The sequence below is a fragment of the Vulpes lagopus genome, chromosome 3 (assembly GCF_018345385.1).
Source record: "Vulpes lagopus strain Blue_001 chromosome 3, ASM1834538v1, whole genome shotgun sequence".
Taxonomy (NCBI): domain Eukaryota; kingdom Metazoa; phylum Chordata; class Mammalia; order Carnivora; family Canidae; genus Vulpes; species Vulpes lagopus.
The window spans coordinates 59,107,129-59,120,116 of record NC_054826.1 but is presented as its reverse complement, the minus strand read 5'-3'; the positions used below and the strand labels follow the sequence as shown (position 1 = coordinate 59,120,116).

At 43.1% G+C, this 12,988-nt stretch overlaps 1 pseudogene; it reads left to right on the top strand.

Moving 5' to 3' along the window:
* The first annotated feature begins 10,768 nt into the window (after positions 1 to 10,768).
* LOC121488306 lies at positions 10,769 to 11,040 on the top strand (annotated as a pseudogene).
* Positions 11,041 to 12,988: the final 1,948 nt, after the last annotated feature.

Below are 12,988 nucleotides of genomic sequence, written 5' to 3'. Positions count from 1 at the left end.
GCTCAGAAAAACTTTTTTCAGAATGCCAACAATTCCTCACACTTAGTAGAACATTCCTCAGAAGGTTAGCCAGGTGGGAAATTGTCAAAAAAACAGCCAAACCCCACAGCTCAGAGCAAGGGGGCTCCTTAATATTTTTGACCTTTGAAGAAAACAACACCCAGACTAGGCTTTCTTGTGGTGGTAGAGTCACGAAGTGATAAAGCACAGACTAAAACCTGAAACTCCTGCCTGTCCCCGTCCCCTCCTGTCCCTGGCCTAGCCAATCCAGTCCAGTTCTCTCAGCTTGGCGGACTCTTCCAATTCTTTGTCTATCTATGCATTTGTACCCACAAACATATATACATGGGATAGAATAATAGATGTTTTGGGGTTCCGCTTTCACATTCATGTTCATGACATTAGATCTTGCAGATCATTCTGTTAGTCCACAGAAACCCACCTCATTCCTTTGAAGAGTTGCAAAATATCTCATGAATGGATGCACCATCATCTGCGCAGACAATCCCCTACTGATGGACATGAAGCTTGTTTCCTTTCCCATCCGATAGAAAACGGGCTTCAATGAACATCCTTTTGTAGGTATCCCTGTGTACACATGACACACTACGCACACACAGACACACATGTGTTTCTGAAAGGCTAGGTTCCTGGGAAAGGAATCCTTGAGTCAGAGGGACTTTAACATTTTGCTGGATATGCCAAAAACCCACTAAGCTCAGAGCACCAGGCAGGCCCTGAAAGCAGCGCTCCAAGGGGCCCCCAACTCCGTCGTGGTGACCGCCCCCGTCGTGCTGCAGGGGGCGCCCTTGGCATAAAATACTTCTTGAGTGGCGCACCCAAGTCCCAGGTCTAGCAGCTAGGCCCATTCTCCAACGCCGGAAAAAATTTGATAATTTGATGATGAAGAATGTTACTTTGTTGTTTTTTCATTATGAGTCAAGTTGAGCTTTATTTGCCTCGTCAAATCCTTTTTTCCTTTTTTTCTATGTTCCCTCTTTTTATACATTCTGGCTATTAATCCAAGGCCTGTGATGAATGTTGGCAACGTTTCCTTCCATTCCTTCGCTGTCTTTAACTTTCTTTACAGTGTCTTTCATCACACAGAAGTTTTAGATATTTAGGTGACCAAGTGTCTCAGTATGCTCTTTTACGGCTTCTAGGTTTTACAACTTGTTTATGATTCCTCACATCAAGACTATGAAAGTATTTTCCAATACTTTTGCCAACTAGTATAAAGCCTTTTTTTAAGGTATAATCTCTGATCCATCTAGAATTTTTATGTGGTTGCAAAGAAAGTTTCAAACCTAAAATTTTCTCCTAAGTGGGCATCTAAATATCTCAATGCTCCTTTTTGCATAGCCACCAATCTGAACATAAAATAGCTATTCATTTCCAAATGGAGCTCCAGAAAAATATTTAGCCATCAAGTCTGTCATAAGGTCAAAGAAACAAAAATAAAATAACAAAGAAATAAAAATAAAAAGATAAAATAACTTTGTCTTTTCAGTAAGTACTGAAACTATTATTTGATAAAATAAAAGAACCGTTCCAGACTAAAATGCAGCAACAGACTCTGAGAGGTAGAAATAAAGGAAGTAAAGGGACATCTCCTTCACAAGATAGCCACGTTGACCTCCCACAAACAGTTCACACAGGGGAGAGAGAAGAGAGGCCTTCCCTGATAGGCTAGGAATGAGGTAAAAATGCAACCATAGGACGCCTGAGTTGGTCAGTCGGGTAAGAGTCTGACTCTTGTTCTCAGCTCAGGTTGTGAGTTCAGGCCCTGAACTGGGCTCCACACTGGAGGTAGAGCCCGCTTAAAAAAAAAAAAAAAAAAAAAAAAAAAGATGCAACTACAGTCACTATTAGTTATCCATAGTGTGATCCATGCAATGAAGCACAAATGAAGAGGCATTCTGAAGAAGACAACATGTTGCTAATAGCAGAAGCGTCCGTTGCTTTCTTAGAAAATCCAGCAGAAGCAGAAGAATGACCTGAATTACTGCGTGAACTGCTTGGACTGAGTGTCTGGAAATCCATTTAGTTCCACATACCGACAGAAATCAGCCTAAACACGCACAGGAAAACTTCTGGGCCGGGTGATATAAGGGACACTGTTAATATCCTCCTTCCAACATTCTCTAGAAATGACCAATAAAATTAAACATGGGGGAACTGGCACCAGTGCTGGGACCTAGGGAAACATGCCCACCACATGCCGGGCCTCAAGGCAAGCTGGCAGCCAGCTGGGCTAATGACAGTGAGGGGCATTGTGTCTCCTCACTCTGTGACTTGCTGACCTTCTGGGAGCCTGGTCTTGGGCCAAGGCCGCCCGGGGGTTTTCTCAGCTAATCCTCGTGCCAATAAACCTATAAGATGGGTGTGCTTGTCTCTGTTTTTCCAATAAGACATATTTGGTCAAGGTCAGAGTGGGACTGACCCTGGATGGGAAGCAGGTAGATCTGAGTCTAAAACTCATGCTTTTAAGTAATACGGGGCCTCTTGACTCTCAGAACCCAGGCCACAAAGTAGATAGTTAGGATGCATGGGGAGCGGGGGCGGTGAGTAAAGGGCAAATGGGGTATTTGGGGGCTCAGAGTGGCAAGTTCTTGGCAGTTAAAGGGGAAACACCCGTAGCATCCGGCATAAATGAAGTGCTATAACTTGCAGAGCTTTTTCTTCCCATCACTTCCCATCTCCCTGGCAGGTTGCACCAAGATCCACAATGTGAGGCTCAGAGAAGTTAAGAGGTGGCCCAAGGTCACACAGACACCATGTAGAAATGTGGCGGTTTGCTCCCAGGGAGCCCACGCCTCCACAGGCAATGCTGCAGAATGCACGGGCCTCCCACCACAGCTGTGCTGCGGGCAGAGCTTGCTCCCCCAGCCCGAACCCAAGGCAAGGGGCCAAGGGACACAGGAAATGGAGGCTGGCCATCTCTCAGCCCAGCTGAAAGGGCCTCAGTGGCTAGTGGGGTCAGAGCCGGGCCGCACAAAGCCCGCTTGTCTTCTTGGCCCGGCACAGGCCACACGTGCTCCTGGAGAGCCCCGTTGGGGGGGGGGGGCCAGGCCGTTCCCTCTCCACAGAGATGAGGGGGCTACTAGCCCAGCGCCCCGCGAGCCTGGGTTGGGGCAGCGGACCGGTGGGGAATGGGCCCATTGCGGGACAGAAAGCTGGGGGGGGGGGGGGGGGGGGTTGACAAGTTGAGATTTAAGAAGTTTTTGTTTTTAATTCTCTTTCCTTGCTTGTGTCCTGAATCCTCCCACGTAGATGATGTAAGAAGATGGGAAAGTCTGCTGAGTGCAGGGAGATGAGAAGCGGGGAAAGAAGTTTAATATTAACAACAACAACAGCAGCAGCCAGAGGCCTAAGAGCAGGCGTTCGGATCCCCACTGTGTCCAGCCGAGCTGGAGGCACCACGAGCTCCGTTTCCCACTGACTTTCGGCTGCTATGGGAGGAGGTGGGTCTGTGGGCATCCCAGGGTTTGGCCAGGGCAGCTTGCCAGCAGGTGTTTCCTGAAGCCACGGTTCAGGCCTTTCTGAAGCCTAGTGAGGTCTAGCAAGGTATCCCACTTGCTCAACTTTGAGATATTTTTGCAAATTCACATTGCTCAGTGTCCATCAGGTTGTCATAAAAGGCATTGACATTTCCTGAGAATGTGTGTGATGCATGATTCCTGTATCCTCCGTGGCTTTTTAAATTTGGTTAAGTAATCTCTATACCCCCACATGGGGCCCAAACCCACAACCCCGAGATCAAGACTCACACGCTCCTCCGACCAAACCAGCCAGGCGCCCCACTGCAGGGCTTTCTAGGGAGATCTCATTCTGCCACTTGAGGCTGGAGTTGGGGTAAAATATAAACTGTCTCTGGAACCCTGGGTGGCGCAGCGGTTTGGCGCCTGCCTTTGGCCCAGGGCGCAATCCTGGAGATCCGGGATCGGGTCCCGCATGGGGCTCCCGGTGCATGGAGCCTGCTTCTCCCTCTGCCTGTGTCTCTGCCTCTCTCTCTCTCACTGTGTGCCTATCATAAATAAATAAAAATTTAAAAACATATATATATAAACTGTCTCAGGACCCCACTTGCCTGATTCATCAAAGCCTTTCAGTTATAATCCATCAGTAGGGGAGGGAAGAAATTGAGCTTAAACCCTGACTCTGTCCTCACTGGCTGTGTAGTCTTAGGAAGATGACCTTCTCGCTCTAAGCTTCGGTTTCCTCACCAGCAGAGAGGGGTAACAACAGCACCCCCTGCCCGCAGAGACTGTGATTCCCCTACCTGCCTCTGATCTGCTTCCCCGAGGCTCCTGAGCCTGGCACTGTGGTTTCCTTGCCTTATTTGCAGATTGTGAGTTTCTTAAGGGTAGGAATGGGGTGAGCACCACCTGCCAGGCTTGCAGGGGTCCTCAGAGGGAGTTCAAAGTTCCCAGGGAGTCTGGGCACTCAACTGTTGACCAAGTAAGAACCAGCAGCAGATAGATAGATGCTGCTTCCAGAGGTGGGTTCAGGGTCACGGCCTGTGAAGGTGATCTTTATTATTTTTTTAAAGATTTTATTTATTTATTCATGAGAGACACAGAGAGAGAGACAGAGACAGAGACACAGGCAGAGGGAGAAACAGGCCTCACGCAGGGAGCCCGACGTGGGACTCGGTCCCGGGGCCTTCAGGATCATGCCCTGGGCTGAAGGTGGCGCTAAACCACTGAGCCCCACCCCCCACCCCCACCCCCACCCCCGCCCCTCCCCGGGCTGCCTGAAGGTGATCTTTAAACATGAGGTGTTTGCTGCAAGCCTTAGAGATGGGCAGGGAGTGGGGGCGTGGGGGATGTTTGGCCTGATTACTGAGGGCCTTGAATGTCACCCTCATTCTGCCTTTACACTCTGGGCAGAGGTGCTGGCAGGGTTTTCGGCTGAAGCATGACACAATCACGCCCGATCCCCTTTTTCTTTTAAAAATCGTTTTCTTTTGAAATAATTTTCGACATAGATAAACAATACAGCGAGCTCCCATACAGCCTTTACCAGTTTCCCCAAATACTAGCATCTTGTAGGAGTGCAGAAGAATCAGCAAAGCCAGGAAGTTAACGTTAATGCAGTAGAGTTAGAGAATTGACAGAGTTTACTCAGCTGTTGCCAGGTGTCTCCCTGCTGGTCTTGTTCTGGCCCCAGATGTCATGGAGGATCCCACAGGGCAGCCAGTTTTCCTGTCTCCTTAGGCTCCTCTCATCTAGAACAGCTGTTCTTTTTCTGCGTCTTGGAACTTTGAGGGTTTACCTTAAGAGTCCAGGTCAGTTATTTTTTCCCTTCCACAACCTTTGACATTTTTGAAGAGCATTGGCCAATTGTTTAATGGAGCGTGCCTCCCCTTGAGTCTGTCTGATGTTTTCTCATGATGAGGTTGAGGTTATGCGTTTTTGGTGTGAGTCCTACGAAGGTGATGTCATGTCCTTCCCAGTGCGCCAACCGGGAGGCACGTATATTGCCGTGTCTCATTACTAGTAACATTAATTTTGAAGGATGATGAGGTGAAGGTGGATGTCCACCAGGTTTCTCCACTATAAAATTATTGCATTTCCTTTTGTAACTAAATGTATCTTTTGGGGAGATACTCTGAGACTCTACAATTCTCCTGTTTATCATCATACGTGCAACCTACTAATTTCAGCATCTAGTGCTGATTCTTATCTGTAATATTTATTACCACTGGCTTCCCAAAGGTGATTTTCTATCTCTGTAATTCCTTCTTCTTCATTTATCAATTGAAATTCAATTGTAAGGAAGAGGTGTCCCTCCTTTCCTATTTATTTATCTATTCAAATATTTCAGCATGGACTCATGGATATTTATTTTATTCTATGGGTTAAAATCCACTATGAACATTATTTGTTTTGTTGCTCAAATCGTCCCAGGTATGGCCACTAGGAGCATCTTCAAGTTGGCTCCTATGTCCTTTCAAAATACTCCTGTTCTTTTCTGAGCATTTCCTTACTTCCTGACAACCACAAAATGTTTTGGGCTCATCTTATATTCCCCATTGCTCCCATCCTGGACTCAACTCAGTCATTTCTCCAAGGAACTTGGGTTCCTTATCTTGGAGAATGGTATTTAGAAACCAAGACCTGGGATCCCTGGGTGGCGCAGCGGTTTGGCGCCTGCCTTTGGTCCAGGGCGCGATCCTCAAGACCCGGGATCAAATCCCACATCGGGCTCCCGGTGCATGGAGCCTGCTTCTCCCTCTGCCTATGTCTCTGCCTCTCTCTCTGTATGACTATCATAAGTAAATAAAATTAAAAAAAAAAAAAAAAAAAAAGAAACCAAGACCTGGGTGCAGGGTGTGCTCATTGCTACCAGGGTGTCATTGCTTCTAGGCCCTCTTAGCTGACAGATCTAACAGATATGGGTTAGCAGTTCTGAAGCTATTTTATGGGTATTCTAGGATTGAGCAAATAAATAAATAAATGTATTTAAAGGGAGCTAGGTTTCTCACTGTCAAAGAAAGGAATTGCTAATAATGAAAGGGTAAAATGAGCCCTGTCGTGCTTGATCAGAATTGGAGATATCAGTATGAATCCATGTTTTTTTTTATACAAGTGCAGATTGATAGATGCAGGAATAAATATGATCTAGCACTTGCCAGGTGTATGCGTAATGGAAACATATGGTCACAAAACAACATGGACGGGAATATCAAGACCTGAGCTATCACCACAGTCCCAAAGCAGAAACTACCCAAATCCCCATCAACAGCTGACTAGATCACAGATGGATCTACCCTTGCACACAACAACGGGGATGAATCTTACAAAAATACAATTAATGAAAGAAATGTTCATAAAAAATTTCTGTATGGTTAACTCTACATGAAGTGTGAAAACAGGCAAAATTAACCCATGCTGCAAGAATTCATTGAGTTCCTTTCATGTGTGCCAGGGTTGGCAGGGAACTATAAAGAAATGAGGGACCCCTCAGGCGCTGGTAATGTTCTGCAGTGCGATCTGGGTGCTGGTCCCATGGATGTGTTCCAGTCTTCAAATGAACATATATATATTTCAATAAAGTTTGAGGGGCCCCAGGATGGCCCAGTGGCTTGAGTGGTGGACTCTTGATTTTGGCTCAGGTGGTGATCTCAGGCTCATGAGATGGAGCCCTGCATCAGGTTCTGCCCTGAGCATAGAGTCTGCTTGAGGTTCTCTCCCTCTCTGCCCCTCCTGCTTGTGCTCTCTCTCTCTAAAAAAAGTAAAAATTTAAAAAAATTAAAAATTAAAAAAATCTTAAAATAAATCAAAAGTTTTAAAAAAAGTCTTCCTTTTGTCTTCATTTCCACTCAGCAGCTAGAGCAACTGCATTCACTGAACAGAATAAGAGCAATCTAAACGTCAGGCTTTAGAGTTTAATTCTCTTAATCCTAGTTGAGAAAGCCTTTGGGTAGTAATTAAAAGGTCATGTAAATTGGTATTGACCTTTATCCCTTCTACTCTTGGCCCCCCATCTGCAAGCTAGACTTACATATGTTGGATGCTAGACTTCCAGGGCTAGGGCTCTTGATCCAGCCCCAGCTGGTGCTGCAGGGTGGGAAGGGATTATTTTAGGTCCACCCAATTGGAAGGGTGGGGAGGTGTAGGGAAGGGAAGTGACTTGCCTGAGGCTACCCCATGCTGAGAGGGGCCAGATTACATCAGTAAAAGTCAATGCCAGCTACTGATTTTTCAGTTGCCTTCAAGGTGTTCTCAACCAGGATTAGGGAAAATTAAACTCCACTGCCTCAGGCTACCATTTTTGTAATGAATTGTGATGAGCAAGACTTCTGTCCTATAGGTTATTAAAAGATTCATATAAAAAAAAAAAGATGAAATGGTGACTCTCAAACAGAGAGAACACAAACATATATTAAGGATTTTATTTCACTGATTCAATAAGGGAATGAGGCCCATTATAATTAGTTAGAAGGAGAAGTTTAAAAGCAGGAGTGTGTAGAAGTAAAGGAATATTGAAACAAATGCATGAATGAAAGCAAAACTAACTTCCAAAACTGGGAACCTCTACTCAGCAGGATATAATGTGGATACCTAGGGGCAAGAATAATTTTTTGAAAAAAAAAAAAAAAGATTTTTTGTTATCAGTTATCTCCATTTTTATAGAATTGCAAAACAGCTCCCATGAAATCAAAACCTGAATGCAGAAGGGTATGCTACAGGCAAGGCATAGTTTTCCACTGAAAGAAAATGTTCTATGGTTTTCCCCTGTTTTGATAAAAAATAATTTCACCTCCTGCCATGCAACCTATCAATGGTATCACATCAAATGGACTTAACTATTTCTGGCCCCTCTTTTTCTACAAGGCAAAGTAATTAATCTCTTATGATTTTCCTTGGACTTTCTGGGAGAACTCAGATATTCTTACATTTTACTTCCTTTTACTTTTAGGATTGATTTAAGGAAGGCAAAACCCCGAAATCATCAGGAGATTTGAACACTTAAGGTAGGATCCCAGGCACCTGAGAAATAAGACTTGTCTACCTACCTGACAGTGACATGACTGTAAAGCACTTTAGCTCTCTCCTAAGTAAGAAACCTTGTTTTCTTAAATAATTAAAGACATAATATAATCAACTTAAAATCATTTTGGTAAAACTCGGGGAGTCTTCGCTCTCTAGGCAGATCACATGGGAAAAAGAACAACCTCTCATATTATGGGTAACAATAAAACAGGAAACCAAGAAAACAGAGCCATCAACATTAAGCAAATATTTCTAGTATTTTAAGCACATTTCCTAGTGTCCCAGACTCAGGTGTTATAAACCAAGGCAAACAGAATTCATTCTAAGTCTTTCATATCTTACAACAAATGGATTCCTTATGATTGATCTCAAAGGACCTATGAGGTCAGAACTAACCTTGTAACACTGTTAAGATGCTATTAACTTGCAACACATTCATTTCTGCTATTTTCAAGTGAATTACTAAACAAGCATTAAGTTTGTTTTTCAGTTTCAATTTCCAAGACAGTAAATATCACTAGTTATAACCCACCAAAAAAGCTGTTTGGTGTCCTCGATACGCTCGAAGAATATAAGGGAGTTTCGCCAAACAGACAAACCAAAACCAAACAAACATACAAAACCCCCCAAACCAATGTGAACACTATTGCACTTAAGCATAGTGTCAATCATGCTCATTGATTATAACTTATTGATTATAAACAGAAGCAAAGCAGCTCCTGTTTCACAGAGAAAACCAGAGGCTGGAATACTCTTGATTGTCCACTGTCACCCATTAGCATTTTAGCAGACAAGCAGAATTCACAAGTACATAAACACAATTTTCTGCAGCCAGGTACACCCCTGTAGTACAGCTCTCCAAGTGGCAGCAATGAACATATTCATTAAGAGACCCAAAGGTATAGGATCTGTAGCATATAAAAAAAGAAGCAAAGGTATATAAACTTAAATGATTCTTAGTATGTATGTCTCAGTATTCCATTTTGCTTAGAAATAATCTCTATACCTAGTGAATATACACTCAAATGGATCAGTCCAAGGTTTTAAGTTACCTAAAGATCCTAGAAATTATTTTCAGGCTGATAAACTACAAAACATGAACTTGAGGGGCACCTGCAGTAGGCTCCCTGCAGGGAGCCGATGTGGGACTCGAACCCAGGACCCCAGGATCACGACCTGGGTCAAAGGCAGACACTCAACGGCTGAGCGACCTAGGAGTCCCTCTCCACTTAATTTTTAGAGATATTTCCATATCAGTACATAAAAGAACTTCTTTCTTTTTCTTTTACAGCTGCATAAGATTTTATTACATGCTATGACAAATAATGCTGCAGTGAAAAGCTTCGTCCATGCATTATTTGCACACGTCAGAAAATATCTGTATTTCTGGCTCAGAGGCTATATGCATTTTCAGTTTTGTCTGATAAAGCCATATTGACTTACGGAGGTGATTCCAGTATACACTCCAATCAGCAGTGTGTTAACATGTCTTTTTCCTCATACAAGCTCCAACAAGTACGTTATAAAACTCTTAGATTTTTTCCTTAACATGATAGATGGGAAATTGTTTTCTGAGTATAATTTTCATTTGAATTTATTGTATCATGAGTGAGGTTGAGTATCTTTTAAAATATCCAGAACTGGGGAGCCTAGGCAGGTCAGTTGGTTGAGCATCCGACTCTCGATTTCGGCTCAGATCAGGACCCTGAGATCAAGCCCCATGTCAGGCTCTGAGCTCAGTGCAGAGTCTGCTTGTCCCTTTTCCTCTGCTCCACCTCCCTCTCAAATAAATAAATAAAATATTTTTAAAAAATCCAAACCCACTTGCATTTCCTTCTCTGTGACCTGGGTATTCATATGATTTACTCCGTTTTCTATTGTATTGTAAAACTTTTTCTTATTAAATTGTGGGTGTTCTTTATGTATTAAGGAAGTTCACTTTTGTCTCTGATATGAATTGCACACTTTTATCCCAGTTTCATGATTGTCCTTTCAATCTGCCTAAGATAGCTTTAACATAGAATTTAAAATTTTTATATAGTACAATATATCACTATTTCTTTTTTTTTAATTAATTTTTATTGGTGTTCAATTTACCAACATACAGAAAAACACCCAGTGCTCATCCCGTCAAGTGTCCACCTCAGTATATCACTATTTCTATTTAATGTCCTTTTATGACTTTTGTGTTTTATACCATCCTTAGACAAACCTTTTCCCACTATGTAAAAATCTACATAGGAGTGTGCTGTTTGCCAGTTTTCACCATGGCATGCCGCGGTTGGGGCCACAAAGCATAGAAGATGATGGTGCAGCCCATCAACCTCATCTTCAGAGACTTGCAAAAGAGATCCAGGTGTGGCTTTCTGAGCAAGTAGATATTCAGATAGAGGGGCCCTACCATTGGTTTTAATGAATATGTGAACTTCGAATTAGATAATGCAGAAGAGAGTCACTCTAAAACAAAGTGGAGAAAACAACTGGGTCGGATCATGCTAAGAGGAGATCTATTCCCCTGCTCCAAAGTGTCTCCAACTAGAAATGATCAATGAAGTATGAAATTTCTCATGAAGGCAAATATAGTTTTTTTTTTTTTTAGGTGTCCTTAGTTGAGAGTGTAGTTCAAAAACATTTATTCATATTGTTTTGATTACCTTTAGGTTATTATCGGATGACAATAAACATTGTGGGATTGTTTTTATTTAAAAAAAATAACACACACATGGATTCTTTTTTCTAATTTTTCAGAGTTTCCTTCTTCTTCTTCTTCTTCTTTTTTTTACATTTGAATCTTGAGGTTAAACATGACTACCACATTTTATGCTTTTTCAGTTGACTATCTAGTTTCCCTGTTGACATTCATTGCACAACACTTGTTTCCTTTACTGATTTAAAAAGTTGCCTTCGACATTCAGCAAAGTCCTAAATCTAGACCTAGATTCGGGACTTCCATTCTGTTTACCTGCTATTTTGGCATATTCATGAGCCCCCTTCTCATTACTGAATCTTTGCAATGTGCTGTAACATCTGCATAATAATTTCCTTTTCCTCTTCTAGATTTTCCCCTTGATTCTCCTTGACTCTTAATTGTTCTCTAGAAACTTTAGAATCAGCTCATCGGGTTACAAAAAGATCCCATTTGTGTTTCCTTTGTCGTTTATTTAATGTATAGAATAACTAAGGGAAAACCGACATCTCTGTGATCTTGATTCTTCCTACTCAGGAACATAGAACGTCTTTCCATTTGTTCCAGTCCTCCTTTGTGATCCCTAATAGCATATCCAACTGTTCTTCATGGAGACTGTTAGCTTTTGCTATATAATAAACCATCCTTAGACTGAATGGTTTTAAAGCATCAACCATCAATCATAGCTTGTGATTCTGCAGATTATCAATTTGGGCTGGGCTCAGCTGAGTGGTTCTTCTGCTGGTCTCTACTGGTCTCAGCTAGGCTCGCTTGTGAACCTGTGATCAGCTGTGGGACAGCTGGTACTAGCAGATAATGATGGCCTTGTTTGGGGAGGATAGAAATGGCTTGAGACTCTATGTGGAATCTCACCCTCCAGAAGGACAATTGGGGCTTTCTGTATGATGTCTCACATGCACTGAGATTTTGGATGAGCATTTTGAAATTATATGCGAAGCTGTATGTACATGTATGGGTGGGAGTATGTGGGCACTCAGGGCACAGATCCCATGCTTTTATCAAATCCTAAAAGGGGTCCATGATCCAAAAGAGATTGAGAACTAAAGGCTGTGATCCTCCTGCTGCAGAATCCAGATAAAGGTTTTGTTCTCCCTTCTCAACAGCAGAAAGCATCCTCCAATCTTGGGTTCCTAAGTAATCCATCCTATGTCACTGTGAGCTGTGAGGAGGATGCTACTACCCTACCCATCCTCAGTCTGATGGAGGTAGCCTTTCTTCTGATCCTCTGGGATAAAAGCTCCTTTCAGACTCAGATGGGCCTCGTACTGACTCATCTCCTCAGATTTGGTTCTCCTGATGGCTCTAGCTTTACATCAGCTTGTAAGCCTCATATTCTGTTGAGAGGAACGTACATTTGTACAGCCTTTGTGGAGGGCCACCTGCCAATATCCACAACAATGTTAAATGTGCATACCCTTTGACTCTGCAATTCTAAGAATTTAGACCATAGATTATGAAACAGATGTACAAAAATGGAATATGGCATACTAAGGAGATGTTTAAGTGAATGAACTCTAGCTACGTAAGCCAGCATGGAATTACCTCCATGACTTATTATTGAAAAAAGAAAGTGCTGTGGGAGAGCAGAGGAGAAGCTGACTCTGTCTCCCTAAACTCCGAGAGTTCAGTGAGAAATGGAGAAGAGGGCTTTGGTCCAGTGAGAAATGGAGAACAGGGCTTTGGGCTCCAGCTCTGTGGCACTAGGCCCAGTCCCCGAGTGTGAACGGCAGGTGGAGGTGGCCGTGATGCCAGCTGGGGGTGATGCTAACAACAATCTCCT